Here is a 20,000-nt window from a genome sequence, read left to right on the forward strand (position 1 = left end):
AGGATAAGATCAGGACAGCCACAGTAATCACGGCCAGCTTCCCGAAGGAGAGGGACTTGTCTAAACCTTACAAGGAGTGATAGCTCTTGGAGAGGCAGAGGTGATGGGCCAGAGGCTGGCCATTCAGGTGCGGAGACAGCCTGGACCAAGGTTCATGGTTAAACCAACGGTCATGAATGATCATGTGGGAGCCGTTTAGGAGAGGAGTAAGAAATGAGGCAGAGCAGAAGGCTGGGCAGCTGATGGAGTCTCGGGAGTCCCGCCAGTGTGGCGTTTGAACTCGATATCCTAGGCAACGAGGAACCAGAGAAGGTTTCTTGACAAGAGAATGGCATGACAAAATGGGCATGAATACATATGCAAACTGGAGATTTCAGTGCTGAGCAGAAAATCTTCTAAATCTAGAGAAGAAAAGTGGGGGAACATTCAAGTATAAAAATACTTTATATAAATAGTATAAAAATAGTATAAAAATTATACTATTTATAATTATAATATATAATTATACTATTTATAATAAATGTGATTTGGTAAACATTTTGTGTGTGGAGATACAGATATATATATATATATATACACACACACACTTAGATTTGTTTGTTTTAAAATACTACCCAAAGTAGAAATATTGCATCACAATGTATGAATAAATTAGAGAATTAAAGATTTTTGAAAAATATTGCAAAATTGCTTTCTAAAAGGCTAGTATCACTTTACATGTCTATTAACAGTATTTGATCATGTTTGTCTAAATATGTCTTCCCTGCACTGTGTATTCTAATTAACAAAAAAAAATCTTTGCTAAATTGAAAGGTACAAATATTTTAATTTTCATCACTTTGATTACTCGTAAAGCAGAATATTTTTCCATATGTTTGTATGTTATTTAAACTTCTTTTATGAATTGCTCACTGATATCCTTTGGCCAATTATTTCTTTTGGAATTATGGTGTTTTCTTATTTTTGAGTGAGCTGTTTATATAGCAATGATTTTTAGTAGCTATTTTTTCTGATAATAAAGTTTCTCTTTGAAAAAATCAGAAAATGAAGACACATTTTTAAAAAAGAAGTAACTATCAGCATAATCCACCACCCAGAGATAAGAGCTGCTGATGTTGTGGTGACTATCATTCTGGATTTTTTTCTCCTGATCATATATATGCATATAAATAAGGACATATGTCAAAAATGAGAAAAATGGGACTGCAATTTCCATACTATTTTATCACTGCTTTGTTTCACGTAGTAGATTGTAGACATCTTTTCCATGGCAATAAAGGTAGTATAGACCTACATTATCATCTTTACTATTTGGATAGCATTTCATTGTACAGATAGATACCTTGTTTGTTTAATCAACTCCCAGATTAATATGTTGAAAAGTTTCCATTTTTTTCCTATTGTGAACATATCCACAGTAAATATATTGTAGTTATGACTATATGCCACTGTCCTCCTATTTCCTGAGGAATAATTCTGAGAAGTGGGATTGCTGGGTCGCAGGGTGAACATATTTAATGTTTTGATATGTATCATCAGACTACTCTCCATGAAGGCTAAGAATCTTCACTTCCCTCCCCCATAGCGTTTCCCACTATATCCCCAATGCTGAGTGTTACTGCTCTTTTACAGCGTTGCCAATGTCATAGGTGAAAAATAAGTTTCTTCTTTTTATTGACATTGTTTTGATTATTAGAGAGATCAAGAGAATTTTAATTTACCAACCAGCTATTTTATATTTCCTTGTCCATATGTGGTCCAATTTTCTTTTGGGATGTTTACACAGATATTTATCCTTTTCTATGAATTCCATATAGTTTTCTTTTTTTATAGTCAATTCTATCAGTTTTTATCCCTATGAATCTTTTCTTTTTTCTGACTTTTTGATTAGATCTGAAGAGGTAGTTTTTGAATTACCTTTTTGAAATCTGGGGAAAACATGGATTTGTTGAAAGACAGAGGACAGCTGATAATTTGGAGATAACGCTGGAAATAGTTGTGCTGTACATGGAGCATAACAGAAGATTAGTTTGAATCTTTCTTGATTTCTAGTTTTTTTTTTTTTTTTTTTTAGTGGCACCTCCATTCTCCTAGACAATGGACATGGAAATTATCTTTTCATCAGTATTTCTCCATTCATTATATTTAATGGGTTAATTCTTTCAGTTTCTTTGAAACATATCTCAGATTTGAAATTTCTTCTTTTTTTTCCAGCATCATCTGGGTCTGGATTACTGCCACATTGTGTGGGTGTGCAGGTGTGTGTGTGTGTGTGCGCGCACATACATCTGCAGGAGGGCAGACCTTTGGTCACCTTACTGACTGCTGTGTCCCAGCACCCAAACAGACCCTGAAACTGGGTAGGTGCTCAACTGATATATTTTAAAATGGAGACATGGGTTATAGAGAAGGGTGGGTAGTTTAGCTGCTTTGCCCATCAGGGACTGCCCTCTTGGGAAGAGATCAGTCTGTCTACCTTTTATCCATCGGAACATCCATTCTTTATACATGGGTACCTGAAATCCCTTGTGAAAAAAGACAGGTTAAAAATAAAAAGAATTAATTGCAGTATTAGCTAGGATTCTGTCAGTGGTAGAAACTGACTTGAACTAGATCAAGTAAAAGGAAGAGCTTATTGTAAGGCTATGGGTGTTTTCATGGAAATCACAGGCAGAGATGCAGCTAGACCCTAGGAAGGGGCTAGAATGAAGACAATGGGACTTTTTGGTCTCTGGACTATTTTTCTTTCTGAATGTCTGCTCTCGTCTCTTATTTTTTATTAACACTGAAGACCAGTTTCCTCTTCATCTTGGACCACAGGGACGTCAGATTATAGCTATGTCATAGCTCCTGAATTTGTATCTTCTCCATTCAAGAGACTACCCTAGACTGAATTAGAATCTCAGTCCCATTTCCAAATTTCTAAAAGAAAGAGGCCAAGCAGCTGTGACTTGGGGGCAGGGTCATGTTGTATAAGCATGGCTTGTGGGGGCCCATGGCCTGCGGAGTAGTTAAGGGGACCTTGGTGAGCTTCGCTGACACCATGAAGGGGTCTACAGTTATGATCAGGATCCTGGCTTTGGACTGGGTGGAACAGGCTCTCTTTACCAGCCAAACTCCACAGAGCTTTCTCCCTTGGAATCTCCTATCTGGATTAAATCCATTTTGGTCAAGGATTCTACAAGAATATCAGAAGAGGGAAAATGTTTGTAGGACTAATGGAATTCCAAGGAGATGGGACTATATGGGAAAGTGTGGAACAACTAGCATATGAGCTTTGGAATTAGTGGTAATTTTTATTTAAGACCCAGCTCTCTACAGTGTCTAAATATTCTCCCTCCAACCAGGGTTGCCAGATTTAACTGGTGTGTGAGGTTACATATGTCTTGTGCAATATTTAGGACATACTTATACTAAAAAGTATTCATTGTTTGTCTGAAATTATAATTTCACTGGAGGTCCACTATGTTATCTGGCATTCCTAACCCTAACACCATTAATTACAATTGGAGAGGAAGGTTTGAGTAAACTGAAGTATATTCGTCATATTTTTTGAGGTTCTAGTGTTTCGGTACTTCTCAACTAAACTAGTGTGTTTGGGGCATTAAATTATAAATTATTTATTGCCTTGGGTATATATTCCTGGAAGGCCAGGCTGAGGGCAACGCAAAAAAGGGTAAATCCGGGGCTGGCCCTGTGGCCCAGTGGTTGAGTTCGGCATGCTCCACTTTGGCAGCCGAGGTTCAGTTCCTGGGTGTGGACCTACACCACTCATCAGCAACCATGCTGTGGTGGCGACCCACATACAAAATAGAGGAAGATTGGCATGGATGTTAGCTCAGGTGAATCTTCCTCAGCAAAAAAAAAAAAAAATAAATAAATTAAAAAAAACATAAAAGGATAAATCCATGGAGTAAATATTAGAACTGAGGCTAAACTTTTCAATGTTCTTCTTTCTACCCTAAAAACTAAACAAATCAACCCTCAGAAACTCCATTCAGTGTGTCTAGACTTTTAACATCAGAGATTTATTCCTTTGGCTGTGAAATTCCTACCTCTTGGTGAATATTTACTTAAAAAGAACAGCAACAAATCTCATCAGGCATTTCCTACCTTATCAGAGTCTTCTGACAAATAAGTAGTATAGTTCCAATTGCTTTCTCCTCCACCCACAACCCATTCAAAACTGATTGCCTTCCCTTCTACATTCCCATAGGTTCATTTGTTCATTCTACAAACATTCACTGAGCACATACTATTTATTGAGTACCAGGCATTTTGCTTGACACTGAGTAGAGAGTGATGCCCAGGACATCCCTGCCCTTGCCTATCAGTTCTCAGCACTCTATGTGGTAGTGGGTGCTTTCTCCCCACCCAGAGGCCAGTGGCTCCTCAAGTGGAAACCGTGATTTACTCATTTCTGTAACCTTGGCTTCTAGCATAGCATCTCACACAATTGTCACATTGATACCCAGTGCTTGAAGAGTTCAAGGGGAAAAAAATTCCAGAAAGTATGGCTGAATGGGCTGAAGATAATTTGGCTCCATTCATGATTTCCTGATAGGCTGACCCTTTCTGGAAGGTTGGCTGTTAATCAATCTCCCATCTCAGCCCATAGTCCCTCTGAATGTTCCAGAATGATGGGATATTCTTGCTCATAGGTAGACTAGTGGTGGGCACAACACTGTGGGGAGGAGCATGGAAGTAAAGTGAAGAGTTTCTAGGGAAGAAGAGCCATTACATTTAACGCAAGCTGTGGACTCCTGTTTTCTCTAGCCCGGCAGCTGTCTCTGAAAGTGTCTGGGGACTCAGACATGGCTTGGAGTGGCATTTTGTCAAGTATTACATTTGATGTAAGATAAGCAAAGGCAATTCACTTGTTCTGAAGGTGTTGATGGCTGCTCTGATTTCTGGGGAGAGTTCTCTACACTCATGACAGTTTGCTCCTTCCCTCTGACTGCTCTCTCCTCCATCAAAATGTCATAAACTTCCAGAGCTAGATGGAACTTTGGGTGTCAGAGAGGCTACCCCTTTTATTTAGCTGATCAGGGTAAAAGGGTTTCGAGAGGTGAAGTGACTTGCTTGAGGCCACATAGGAAATTAATATTTTGATTCCTAGTCTACTACTTCATCATCTCCATAAAATATTTACATATTTTTAAATTACTTTTTGCAACAGTCTGTTTTTCAAATCAATCATATGAGGGATACATATATAAATACTCATGCATAAGCATATACACATACACATGCATGCACACACATACAGATAATGGTGTAGTGGCTCTGATTAAGGTAGGGGTGATGGCCAGCTCTACCATTCTGGTTTTCCTTTCACCCCCTTTGGAGCACCTCCAAAGAACCATAGGATATGGGGGGGCCCCACTTGGATAACCACTACGTTCTCCCATATTGTATCCTAACTCCAACCCTGAAAATTTCTTCACAAGAAATCTAATAGATTTCTGGCCATCATCATTCTAAAATGTGAGAGTATGCTAGGCTTGCTCCATTTTGTCTCTAATGCAACTCAGAAATCTGGTGTGGGGGAGAAATTACAGACAGCCAGGAAAATATCTAATACAGTTTGGGAACCAAGAGGGTGATGGGAAAAATTGTCATCCTCCAGCATAGCTGAAGGATGAAGGTCACTTGATCAGCATCTCTGCATCCACCCACTGCTTTTTAGCAGGAATACAATCTAGTTTCCTTCCTCCATGTTTTGCGTTTTTACACTCAGATTTATGAAAGATAGAATCGTCAAGTGCATTTTAACATAACAAGATTTCTCCCCAAAGGTAAATACCAAATACCACTATTTCTATCACTTGTTAGTGATAAGGAAGATGGAGGAAGACACAAGACTCCTGCAACGATGAAAGCTTTTAGAGCATCTTTCCCCTGAGTGTGGGACACAGCACTGTTTATTGGATGATTACATCTCTGGACAGACTCCTTTATCATTCAGAGACTGAGGCAGAAATTTCATCTCTACTTTGCAATTCCCTAGATCTTGTCTAAGCTAATAAAGATGGTGGTTCCCCTTGACTTCAGACATTCAACTTATTAGTCTTTTAAAAAGCAAATTGCTAATAGATGGTTATCAACATAATAGAATCAGAGAGAGGGAGTAAGATGCTCTTTAGAAGACAGTGTTCAGGCCGGCCCCGTGGCTTAGCGGTTAAGTGCGTGCGCTCCGCTGCCGGCGGCCCGGGTTCGGATCCCGGGTGCGCACTGAGGCACCGCTCCTCCGGCCATGCTGGGGCCGCGTCCCACATGCAGCGGCTGGAACGATGTGCAGCTATGACGTACAACTATGTACTGGGGCTTTGGGGGAAAAATAAATAAATAAAATCTTTAAAAAAAAAAAAAAGACAGTGTTTATGCCCTCCCAGGCTCCAACCCTTTGCTATCAAGCTAAGAGATGGGTCCATCTTGCTTTTCAATCTTCCCCTGGGGTTGGTGTCTGAAAGATTTTTCTGATTATAAAAGATATTTACGTGTTTAAAGGGAAAGTCGCTTTAGCTAAAATAACAAAGACCATTGGGGCATAAGCATAGCAAAGCTCTTCAGTCTGAAAGGGAGAGCTGTCAATGCTATCCAAGGCATTTTTGCATTTAGATTTTCCCTTTGTCCTTGAGGTCGTTTTCAGACAGTGCCAAGAATTTTCAGGCAATCACTACAAAAATAAGAAACAATCACCTTTTAAATACCCACAACCTTAATCCTAAGGCAGGAGCTGTTGTATACCACTGGAGATTTTTCCACCTAAGATCTCTGCTCTACAGCGCCCTTGTATCTTATTGATTTAAGGATAGTTTTCTTCTAACATGACACATATTTGTAGTTCTGACCTTATGACCAAACAAAGCAAAAATATTTCTACAAACGCTCCTTGAATTACAAGAGAGTTTTTAATTTTATTTTCTGAATGACAGAAAGAGAATATTTTATTACAACCAGAGAAACTCTAGTGACAGGCAATTCTACTCTATTTAGCATCATGAGAACTTATGTGCAATGAATAATTAAATACTAACATCCTGAACATCAGCTCATTCAATTGCAAGTGTTTGGGAGTTGTGTTCCTTCTCCCTGCTACAATTGTTATGGCACCAGGTCCATTTTTGCCCACCGCCCAGAAAGCCAATCACCGAGACGACGAGAGATTGCAGAGAGAGAGGGTTTAATCACAAGGCAGCCAAGTGAGGAAAACGGGAGAACAAGTCTCAAATCTGCCTCCTCGAAAATAGGGACTCAGGGATATTTATGGGGAAGGTGGCGAGGTGGTCTGAAATGATTGGAGGAGAGGAGAGATGAGGTAATTGACGATCTGCGCAAGCATAGTCAGGCTTCATGCCTCTTCCTAGGACACGTGTTCACAGAATGGCGGCCTTAGCATGCCAGGGGTGGAGTTCCAACCTCTTGCCGTCAAAAGGTCGCTTATGGGACACATGTCTGCATGGGCCCAGTTGATGGGTTGGTGGTCTCAATCCAGCCTGAAGTGGACAAGGGGTTCAGTTCCTGAAAAAAAAAAAATAGCTCAAACACCCATCACCATGGTGACCTTGGCTCCAGGGGGATGTTACCTATAGGAACCTAGTGGAAGTCAGATAGCATATTATCTAAACAGCACAGTTAACAATGGGTGAGTTTATCATGCAGATTTAAGTCCTCGCCTTCCATTCTGATAAGTTTCTAGGGAAGGCCATCCCGAGCCCTGCCCCCCCCCCTTTCTTCATGGTACAGGGAAGAAGATACATTTACAAATGGAGATTTTCTTTACAAATGGAAATGTCTTTTATAAAGGGCAAGCAGAACTAAGAATGGGCTTAGCCGGGACCCACCCAATCACTGGAGTTGTTTATGGTAATGGCCTGTTCTGGGGGCAGGACTCCCATCCCAAACTCCTTTGGTTAGTTAGTGGGGTTGGGGGCCAATTCTGATCCTCCATAGTTACTAGCTGCTTAATCATCAATGGCTGTTTGCCAGTTTCACAACCCTGAGACCTCTGTTCACCTCCTTTACCTGTGCTGGGAGGGTCAGTTCTGCTCAACCCACTGCAGATGGTCCACATGAGCATTCAGGATTTTGCATTTCTGCTGGAGCAGTTCGCTAGTGTGGATAGGACCTCTGGATGTAGTAAGTCGCTCAGTGGGGACCTTGTGATGTCTGTCTGCTGTAGTCTGGCTGAGCAATCACATTCCTGAGAGATGGTAAGTTCTATCACCTTCCTTATGTGACTATTGAAGTAGTTGTTACCCCTCTGACCCTCCACAGACTTCTGCACTGGGGACAACATATCTCCAAGTTCCTTATATTATGGCAGAAGAAAGTCCAGTTCTGGGTCTGACCTTTGGTGACTGAGTTTCATTTTTCCTATATCCCTTTCTGAAGTGGCTTTCTTTTCTCCTTTCTCATTCTCATCATGGACGTGGTAGCTAGGTGCAGGAAGTCTTTCCTGCTTGTGCAGAAAAAGATTAGTATAGCAGGCTTGAGAAAGCTATCCTTAGAGAGGCCTGCATCCAAGAATGACACTTGGATTTGGGGAGGTTCTCATCATTCCCTAACTGATTCTCTCACTGTGCCTAAACTGTACAAATGACGTGGTTTATGCTGCACACTTGCTTTCCTCCTGGGAGTCTGGAATTTTTGTACGTGCCAGGTAGAGGGTGCCTATATGAGCAGCCCCCAATAAGAACCTAGGGTGCTGTGTCTCTAATGAGCTTCCCTGGTAGACATCACTTCATTCGCGTTGTCACAATTTGTTGCTGGAGGAACTGAGCACATCCTATGTGACTGCACTGGGAGAGGACTCTCGGAAGCTGCTCCCAGTTTCCTCTGGACTTCCCCCCAAGGTGCATTTTCCCTTTGCTCTTTTTGCTTTGAATCCTGTAATAAATTTCACTGCAATAAATTTTAGCTGTGAGTACAACTATGTGCTGCGTTTTATGAGTCATTCTAGTGAATGATCAAACCTGGGGTGGTCCTGGGGCTCCCTGCTCCCCGACATACTGCTCCTCAGCTCGGGGCTCTAGAGTCTGCAGCTGGGTGTCTGTGCCAGAATTGCAGGGGCTCTCACAGGTGTAGACGTACCAGGTTCATTGCAGGTCATGTGGCAGCAACCTTGCCCTCATTTCACTTTTTTTTATTGAGGTGTTATCTATATAAATGAGATATTCAGATCCCTTGCTTAACTTTTGTGATGTATTCTACAAAAAGTCAGCTCCTCCTGGGCAGAAGTTGATGATGCAGATGTTCTAAAGTTAAATCCTGGGGCCTGTAGCTGAGCTGCAGTAGAGGCTGGTGGGAGGTGTGTTTGCCACATATTGGGAGAGTGCTGGTGATGGTTAATTTTATCTGTCAACTGGACTGGGCCATGGGATGCCCAGATATTTGGTCAAACATTCTGGTTATGTCTTTGAAGGTGTTTCTAGATGAGATTAACATTTTTTTTAAATAATTTTATTTATTTATTGTTTCCCCCAAAGCCCCGGTAGATAGTTGTATGTCATAGCTGCACATCCTTCTAGTTGCTGCATGGGGGACGCGGCCTCAGCATGGCCGGACAAGCGGTGCATCGGTGGAGCGCGCGCATTTAACCGCTAAGCCATGGGGCTGGCCCCGAGATTAACATTTGAATTGGTAGACCAAGTAAAGCAGATTGGCCTCTTTGATGTAGGTGGGCCTCATCCAATCAGTTGAGGGCCTGAATAGAACAAAAGGCTGACCCTCCTTCTGCCTGACTGCCTTGAGCCAGCACATCAGTCTTATTTGCCTCAGGCATGAACTGGAACATCAGATCTTCTGGTTCTCGAGCCTGCTGGTCCTCCGGCTGGAAATTATACCATTGGTCCTGCTGGGTCTCCAGCTTGCCCACTCACCCTGCAGATCTTAGGACTTTCAGCCTCCATAATCAATTCCTTATAATAAATCTCTTTTAAATATATATATATATATTTAATACATATATAGTCTATTGGTTTATTTCTCTGGAGAACCCTGACTGACACAGTCCCCACACTAAACCTTCTTGCCCCAGGAGTCGAGAGGGACAACCTTGCAGGAGGTGTGGTTGCTGTCTTTGCAGGGCTCACGGAGAATCTGTCCACAGGAGCACCATTGCTTCCGAAATTAAATTTGCTCATGACTCCAAATTCTCAGCTACAGCTGTTGTTGCCATTCCAGACTCCAAAGTACAGATCAATTTCTTACAAGTAAGATGAGCATTTTTTTCTTTTTTTCCTTTACTATGTCTCTATCCCCTTCCTTAAAACATGTTTCTTTTTTATTTTCTTTTATTTCCTCTCTTTGGATTCATATGTATATTCATGAATTTCAGCTTGCCTACTGTTCCCAAGTGTCTTTTTGCCTAAGATTATGATTCTTGATGCTTGTTATTTCCCCTTTATTATTTTCCTCCTTTCCTTTTAACAGGAACCCACAGACCTTTCTCTGTAATCACAGCCTGCCCTTATTTATTTTCCACAAACACTGGCACAAAGCTCCAGCTGTCTTTGGTGAAGACACTTTGGGAGACAACGTGCTCCTGAGGGTTGCGCAATGTGCAATGTGTTCTAAAGAAAAACATTTGAGGTGGGAAGGTTCACACGGTGGTATGGAAGTGGGAGTCCAGCTCATACGTTATGGCGAGCACCCTCTGGGAAGGCCATGCCTGCCCTCTGTCTGCTTCTCCCTTAGTCTTCTCCCTTCCAGACATTGGGTTACACTTTCCTTTCGTTCTCAAACTGTAGGGTGATTGGTGTTTTTAACAATATCCCAGTAATTCTGAAGTCCCTGTTCTGAGGACCACACTACTTGATCTCCCTGCCCCCCAGTCCTCTTATAAACAAGTCTGGCCAGGGTACTTAGCATACGAAAGCAGGGAAGGGGTCACAGGGAGCACCGAAACCTTGAATCGTGGGAAATTAGAGCAGTTCTTCTGGGTTTCTTTTGGTTTTGAGAAATCAGCTGAACAATGCAGATAGCATTCCTGGGACTTAGGTGGATTCACTCATTCACTCCAACTATCGTCTCCTGAGAACCAGGACTGAAGCAAAGAATTAGAAGGCCTTTCCTCTGAGACAGTTGCTGGGTTACAGAGAAGGGCAATGTGAACCCTAATTTATTTCCACTCTGGATGACAAGAGACAAAACAAATAGACACCAAAAGTAGTTAAGCAATAATTAAAGGCTCTCTGTTAATGTGACCAGATGAGAAAACATATGAAACTCATGAAAAATGAAATAGAAATCCCCAGAAGAGAGAACATTATGAACTGCACTGTAGCAAGTGAGTAAGGAGGGAGAGAAGCCAATTTTTTCAATGTTGCTGATTTGATGTGGGAGATTTGTAACAGAGAGATATCAAATTGCCTCTAGCATCAAAATGAATGAGTTAAAAATTTCATGTACCCAGGGCATGTTGTGGCTACCCTCTGTGGCGTCTGCTTTGTTAGGAATTCCATGACTGGAAATCCTTGGCATAAAAAAATGCATCACCTTGTGAAGACTTTAAACAGATGGCTCAAGAAAAAAAAGAAGGTAGCTAAGAGAAAATTTTAATTATAACAATGGCTCTTGATGCTTCCTGGAATGATCAAGCCAGAGGACAGAAAGGGACTTCAGGGTCCATCATCCAACTTTTCAGGCTTGAGTTTGCAAAGCTATCACCCCATAGTGATCTGTCCAACAGAAGTAGGTGGTGAGCCACAAATTCAAGCCACAGATTTTCAGTTTTCTGGTATGGGAGCCATAAGCCAGAAATGAGAGACACAGATTTTCAATTTTCTGGTAGCCACATTAAAGAAAGGAAAAGGAAATAGGAGAAATTAATTAAAAATTTATTTAACTGAAATAATGTTATATAATGTATTATATAAAATATATATATTATAAATACATATAAATATATAAAATATATTTTAAATTACAAATATATAAAATTTATATATAATATAAATTATAAATATATAAAAATATTATCATTTTAACATGTAATCAAAGTAAAAATTATTGAGATATTTTACATTATTTTTTTCTTTACTCAGGTGTTGAAGTCCTGTGTGTTTTTTCATACTGACAGCACATCTCAGTTCAAACTCACTACATTTCAAGTGCTCAATAGCCACATGTAGCTGCTGCTTAATGGATTAGCACAATTCTACAGTCTATTTGCTTCTTTCTTTCTTTTTTATTTTTTTTGGTGAGGAAGATTGGCCCTGAGCTAACATCTGTTGCCAATCTTCCTCTTTTTGCTTGAGGAAGAGTGGCTCTGAGCTAACATCTGTGCCCACCTTCCTCTATTTTGTATGTGGGATGCCGCCACAGCATGGCTTGATGAGCGGTGTAGGTCTGCACCCCGGATCCAAACCCTCGAACCCTGGGCCACCGAAGCAGAGCACGCTGAACTTAACCACTGTGCTGCTGGGCCGGCCCCTATTTGATTCTTTTGAGTTGCCTTAGCTGTAAAGGTGATGCTGTCATGATTCGTTTTCAATCAACCATAGTCCCAATTTGTATGGTAAATGGAGATGTGGATTATAGCATACATTTCTGCTTTTTGTATGAATATAGGACTCTCTATGTAAATAGTTGAACATAACCATCAATTGGTATTGTTATATTTTAATGTTGTTATAATACATAATTTAAAATGAGAGTTGTAGAAATGCAAATACATTTCAAGAAATATTCAACCATCATCTATCGGTACTCACTGCACCAGCATTGTTCTAGGAGCCAGGGACAGCGCAATGAACAAAACAGGCACAGTCAGTGCCCACATGGAGTTCACATTCTTGGTAGGGGAGGTAGGCAATAAATAAAGAAATAAACATATTGTGTGTTAGATGATAAGTGCTGTGGAGAAAAATAGAGGAAGGGGGATAGAGAGGGCTGGGATGAGACTCTACTCGTAAATTCTAACATTATCCAGTGTTGATTTAAAGTCCTTCCTCTTTTTCCTCTGAGAATCCTACAGAGAGACACCTTTATCCCCCCTTTTCATATCTTTACTTTGGTGACCAACTACCTCTTCCCTCCAAAATATAAACCTCTTGGAATTAAAGATACTGTGTCTTATTCTTTCTGGTGCAGACATTAAAATATCCAGGGAGAATTATCCAACTGATTTTTTGAAGTTCAAGGAAAAATGCTTTTGAAGTTTCTTGATTTCAGTTCTATTCTCTGCTCATTGGTAGAAATAGGAAATAAAAATGAATGGTGAGGGCATTTGTTTGCATGAAGCCACATGACATTCTATATCAAAATCATAAAAATTATTCACTGTTACATTTCTTTTCCTTTCTGAGGTACCTTTGCTCCTATCACTACCTATATAATATTAATTCAATTTGTCAAGCTTTTGACAATTGACTGAAACACAACTCAAGCTATCCAAATCTTTAAAAGGATGTTTATTGGCTCTCACAACTGTGAAGTCTAGAGTACTAAGATTTAGGCATAGCTGGATCCAGGCGCTCAAGTGAAATCACTGGGAATTCATGTTTTTCTACCTTTCAGCACTACTTTTTACTGTATTGCTTCATCCAGGCAGGGATTTTCCATGTGGGGGTAATATGGTTAATGACCTGCTGGCCATGTGAAAATATCTTTTCCCCAGTGGATTCAGCAAGGATTTCAAGTGGCTCTCAGTGGCCCTTCTTGGGTTCTATGCCTATCCATGGGGGATTCAGTGCTGTCTATGACTGGCCTGGCTTGGGTCACAAGTTCACCTTTGGAGCTGTGGTGGAATTAGTCCCATAGTTAACACGTGATCTTGTAGAGGAGCAGACACTGCCACCCCAAAAAGTGTCTCTTTGGCTTGAGGATTATTTTTAAGAATAAAAGACTGAGGAAGAAACTTTGACCTTCCCCCTAATGGCCTAAAATAATTTAAGATGGAAGGCCTGTCCCAGGAAGGAGCTATCACCATAGATAACTATAGTCTAATATGAACTAGGTGTGGTAGACAGGGAGGAACCTAGCAAGGCCCATTTGACCAAAGTCCTCCCCATGTCCCATTGTCTCTGCATGGCATGGCACACGTTTATTGACTAAACATTTGCTTTTCCTTCTCCATGTGAATTGCCATCCTCCCCTTTGAAGTCCCAAACTTCTAACCCCAATGTCCTCTTTTGCCTTTAGCTGAAGATGGTATTTAAGGTGGTGGCTTTGGCCATTTTGGTGAGTTCCTCAGTTTTCATGGGTTTCTCTCATGTATACATGTTATTAAACTTTGTTTGATTTTCTCCTGTTCATCTTTCTCCTATCAATTTAATTCTTAGACCAGCCAGAAGAACTTAGAAGGGCAGAAGAAAATTTCTTCCTCCCCTACGATCTGAAAATGGAGGAAATATGCTCTTATCAGAAGAAAGCAGAATGGTTGCAGGGAAGGCAAAAAAAAAAAAAAAAATGTTTACTCCATGAACTAGCTGCGAAGGCAGCGTGATGTGGAGAAACAGCCCTGTGCTCTAAGCCAAAAGACTTAGGTGTGGGTACTCTGTATTCTGTAAATTACTAAGAAGCTACTTTGCATTCTTAGATATCAGTGTCCTCACTTGTGGAAAGGGAATGATATTCTTTGCTCCACTTAATTTACAAAGTTGTTGGGAGAATAAATTTTGATCAAGGATGTATAAGAGATTTGTGTATCTTAAAGTACAGCACAGGTATTTTATAATCCACAATCCTGGCTCCGTTATCAATGAATTGCAATTCAAGGAACTAAATGAGAAAGTGTTTCCTGTTCAAACACTTTGAGTTATGGATACTATAGCTTAGAGGAACTAATTTTTGAAGACATTAAAAATAGAATCTACTAGGTTTTTAAATTAGGGATACAAAGTAGCTCCTATACAGTAAGAAATAGTAGGAAATAGAAGGAAAGTTTTTCAGAATTTTCTTTCTACCTCTCCCTCTTAATTTCCCTTTCCATTTAGGAGCAATTATTTGCCCGTCCTCCCCTTTGGCTTCAGGGTTGCTTAATTCCTGCCTTGGGAGGAAGTACACAAGTAGATAACCCCATAGGAGCAAGAGATTCCATTAGTGTCTAGTTCAGTTGGAGTTACCCTAAACCTTTTGCATTAGTCTGAGTCTTCCAAGAAGCAGAACCCAAGATGGGATTAAATGTCCAAGGATTTCATTAGTGGAAAAAACTACGAGAAAAAATGGGGCGGGAGACAGGAGAGTTGGGGAGAGCTATCAGACTGCAACACAAGTCTGACCCCTAGTGAAAGAGAGCGAGGAGGAAGGCTTGGTGGAAGCATCATGGGCTGATGTGCAGTCAAAGGAAAGCTCGGCAAGGCTATCGAGGAGTCCTGTGTCTCCTGGAACGGGCTGTCACACTCAGTCATTGATTGGAGAAACTTGGTAGATTTCATCAGCAGGGCCCTTGGTGAATTATGCTCCGTGTAGTTGAAGATGTGTGAGGTACACTTCCATGGCCACCACATCTTTTGTTCATTTTTTTTCCACTTGTTTGTTTGGTGAGTATATATTGAGCACTTAATATGGTCAGACACCATTGTGGGCACTGGGGATCTAGTAATAAAGAAGACAGAAAAGGGTCCCTGCCTTCGTGAAGCTTACATTCTAGTGGTCTGATTAATGACTCTCCCGGGTTTCATGTTTGTCTCTCATAGACTTATAAAATATCTACTCTCATACTTCTGTGTACTCCTTACCTATATTCTCTCTTGATTGAGAGAGGCTTGATTGCCAAATTCAGTTTTAGATAGTCTGGTCTTAAGGATCAAGACCATAATTAGAGAAATGACAAGGTTGGCTAGTTCCAAGGATTAAAGCTCACGATTAGCCCAGAGGAGGGTCCAAGCCCTCCATTCCTCTGTAGACTCTGCCTGGAAAGTCCTTCTTAGCAAGATTATCTCATCAGATTTGGAAAGAATTGAAATCAGTCACCCTAGCATAAAAAGCCCTATTTTGATTATGCCTCTTCTTGTCTCCCCAATCTTGTTCCCCTCACTTGTCATGCTGCAGTTACACAGATTTTGTTTCTGTTCTTTGAACATACCTACCTCCTTCTCCCTAGGGTGTCTTATCTGCCTGGAATGCTCTTAGTTTGGCTGGCAGATTCTTTTCCCCAGACTCATCTTAAATATTACCTTCTCAGAAAGGCTTTTCTTACCATCCAATCTAAAGTAGCACTCTTCATCTATCATGTCACCTTATTCTATTCTCTGCATTGCCTTTATCAGAATTAGGTATAGATTTTTTCTTTCTGTGTTTAGTGTCTTTGTCTGCAACTAGAATGTATGTTCCAAGAAGACAGAATGATCACTGCAATTCTAATGTAGAGCCTAGAACAATCCTATTACAGAAGGACATCAATAATTCCTTATTGAATGAGTGGAGGAAAATGGGTGGATGACAGTTTAACAGCTTCAGAACCATGGAAAGCTCCCACCATGTCTTTTGGCTGCCCAAACTTGCATGAAAAGGATCCGATTTCTGACTTGTCATCAGTGGGCAGAGACCATTCCGAGGTGGTCCTGATTAGATGGGATGGCTCAAACGTAGCAGCTGCCAGATTTTTTTTTTTCCTTCTTGAGTCTGTCTTGTCACTTACTGTTGAACCACACTGAGATTTCCATTATCAAGTCTGGCCAGGTCTCTTGGGAATACTACCTTAATCTAACTTTTTCTTCTCCATGTCTTGTGCAGGGCGCCTTTCTTTTCCTTAAGGCAGCTGTCATTACTGAGTACTTCCTATCTGCCAGGAATAGTGCTTGTTGTTGAGAGTTCAGAATTGAGTAAACAGGGCCTTTGCTCTTGAGGGGTTTGCTGCCCCTCAGGAAAGCATTTTATAAAAGAAAAATGAAAGAAAGAGCTATGAGGATAGAGAGAATAGAAGGCCTAAGGAATGATTTATCAGTAGAGAAACATTTGATCTGTATTTTAAAGAACTGAGAGGAGTTTACAAAGAAGAACATACAGAAGGGGCATTCTAGAAAGAAAAGCATAAAGAAAGGCAGGAAAGTGTATGGAGAAGTCAGGAAGAGGGTGGCTAGAACATGAGTGGGGGTGAGAAGCAGGCGGAAATGAAGCTGAAGTGGTGGATAAAGTCAGATTATAAAAGGACTGAATGTCACATAAATGATTTTGGACTTTTATTTCCATAATGGTAGATAGGCTTAGAAAGGGTTTTGAGGAGTTTAGAGACAATTTAAGGTGGTGCTTTGGGAATATCACTGTGTTGTAAATGTTGACGGAGATAATGGACTAAAAAGGGCTTTTTATTTATTTATTTATTTTTGATGAGAAAGATTGTCCCTGAGCTGACATCTGTGCCCACCTACCTCTATTTTGTATATGGGACGCCACCACAGCATGGCTTGATGAGTGGTGTGTAGGTCCGTGCCCGGGATCTGAACCCGCAAACCCCAGGCCACTGAAGCAGAGCACGTTCGTTAAGCGGAGCACGAACTTAACCACCATGCTACTGGGCCAGCCCCTAAAAAGGGCTTTTTAAACAAAACTGCCATCCTAAGTAGGTAAAGAGTAGTTGTCGTCATTGTCATTGTTGTAAGTAAAACCCCTTCCAGGGGCTGTTCAGTGGAAATGTCTATTTGGATCAGTTCAATTGAAAAAAACCCAACTTTTTAATTTTATTTATTTATTTTTTCCCCCAAAGTCCCAGTAGATAGTTGTATGTCATAGCTGCACATCCTTCTAGTTGCTGCATGTGGGACACGGCCTCAGCATGGCGAGAGAAGCGGTGTGTTGGTGCGTGCCCGGGATAGAACCCGAGCCGCCAGCAGCGGAGCGTGCACACCCAACCACCAAGCCACGGGGCCGGCCCAAAACCCAACTTTTTATGTGCAAGTGCTGCAAGTTTGTAATAGAAAAAAAAAATACAGATGAGCAATAAGAAAAGTAAATTGCCCCTAAACCTATCACTCAGAGCAACTATAGTTAGAATTGTGTGTGTTGTTTGTTAAGGGGAGCTATTTTGCACATATGTTTTGTGTATATCCTGTATGTATGCTTTTTTGCTTTATCATGGGCATAATTCTACATCATATCAATAATTATATATCTAGCTTTATTTTAATGGCTACGTACACTTCCATCGGGTTGACGTACTCCCAAGTCTTTAACCAATTTCCTCCTGTAAGATTTACTCTATATTTAGTTAGAGACATCCCGTGGAAAATGGGGAAAGGTCCATGGACTGTAAACTTTGGGCAAGGGGAAAATTTTGAGGATTTTCAACGAGAGGATTAACATGACTGGATATCTGCCTGGCACAAAATTTCAAACTCTGTGAAGCTTTTAAAAAGTTTGTGGCCTGTTAGGCTTGTGATGGGGCCAGAGGGTGACCCTTGGGGTTTTCTCTGGATTCAGAGAACTCAAATGGCTTAGTTGTTCTTATCTTCCCGCTGCCATGGCAGGAACTTGGCATCCCAAGCTGAGCTGCTCTGACTCTGGCAGAGATGCTTGGAGGCCAGGAGTGCTTCTGGGCCCTGAGTTTCCACAGCCCCAGCTATAAGCCTTTAGACCAGAAGCTGCCAACTTTCTGGATCAGTTCCCCTCTCAGTAAAGCGTTGTTGAGCACACATCTCAAATATATGCATATTTATTTTAAAATTACATTCAAGTTCTACTGTACTAGATATTTGGTACATTACAAAACATACAGCAAATAGAAATTTTAAAAGCGTGAGAGTAGAAATAAAACATTTAAAAATAAAAGCAAAATCTTTTTTGCTCTCATTGAATATTATTATTCATATAGCATGTAAAATAGTTAAATATTATTAATATTTTAGGGAGGTCAATGTGGTTGAACTATGCTACACTATGCTTTTTTTAAACTCTTGGTTTAAGACTTTGATATTTATGAATTCTTGTCCAAGTTCAATTTATTTTGACACTTGATTTTTACTTACTATCAAAATCAAAAATGTACTGCACACTGATATGTTGATCTAATTAGAAGGGTATGACTGGATGTACTTTGTAAATCATGATGTTCATTTTAAAATTCTATCCACCCCTTTATGAAAAGGTTTGGTTGAAATTTAGCTAGTAAATTTCTATCTTCTTAGATGTCAGTTAGTTGGTTTATTTCTAAAACTGGGTTAAAACCACTGAAATTCTTTATTTGAAATATTTTTAAACAGGTTAGGAAGTAGAGTTTTTATTCAGGACACAATTTAGGCAATATACAATGGGGAAACATTTCCAACATCTGTTTTCAAAATGCTCTCTCTAGAGCAAGAGTTTTTTTTTTTTTTTAAGCAAATTTGGAAGATTCGAATTTTTTGTTAAAAAAATGAATAGCTTAACTTTAATTTCGACAACTCTTCAATATTTTCCCGTAAAATAACCAGCTAATCTCAGTGGGGCACTAAAGATTTTCATGATTATTTCCTACCTAATTACAAAGTAGTATAAATATTCCACTATGTAGCAATCTTATTTCTTTTATAAAGTAACAACCTGTGTGACATTCTGGAGCGCATACATTTCAATGCACTGTAATATCTAAAACCAAGCCAATAAGAGGGGCCCACTTTTGACTCCTCTGACCTGTGTAACTCTGTTCCTCTTTCAGGACCCATCGTGTACTTTAGATAATGTGACCTCCTGGGGAAACCATATTATGCATATAATGTAGTAGTAAAGCTTAATTTCTTTCTCAATTTTAACATAAAAACGAGTATAAAAGAGGTTCTGACTTATTTCCTTCCTGTACTCCAGTCCTGTATTCCTCTTGAGGTTCACAGACACTATCAAGTTGCTTCTCTTCTCCAGGACACTGTTTCCCACCTTTAACATGAGAGAAATGGATAAGATGATGTGTTTGAGACTTTCCTACTCTGACATTCTAGGATTCTTTCAGTTTTTCAACATAACAGGGGTCAACTAGTAGAAACGTATGGTGTCAGGATACTGAATGGATGAGTTTTGATGAGTGAGGTGGGTATAAGAGAAGTCCCACTGAATATAGGTTTGCTATGACCAGTAGTCCCAGG

The 20,000-nt window shown here is 40.3% G+C and overlaps 1 long non-coding RNA gene across 2 annotated transcripts in view; it reads left to right on the forward strand.

Annotated features, from left to right (window-relative positions):
* Positions 1-7,878: 7,878 nt before the first annotated feature.
* LOC147917215 (uncharacterized) overlaps positions 7,879-20,000 on the forward strand; it is a 192,995-nt gene continuing 180,873 nt past the window's right edge. Inside the window, exons 1-2 of one of the 2 annotated variants that reach the window (XR_015551928.1) lie at positions 7,879-8,216; positions 10,091-10,217. This is a non-coding gene — a long non-coding RNA (uncharacterized LOC147917215). The remainder of the gene's footprint in view (positions 8,217-10,090; positions 10,218-20,000) is intronic. The other variant, XR_015551929.1, reaches the window with a different exon arrangement.

The sequence above is a fragment of the Ceratotherium simum genome, chromosome 4 (genome assembly GCF_057802395.1).
Source record: "Ceratotherium simum simum isolate JZ-2026a chromosome 4, ASM5780239v1, whole genome shotgun sequence".
NCBI lineage: Eukaryota > Metazoa > Chordata > Mammalia > Perissodactyla > Rhinocerotidae > Ceratotherium > Ceratotherium simum.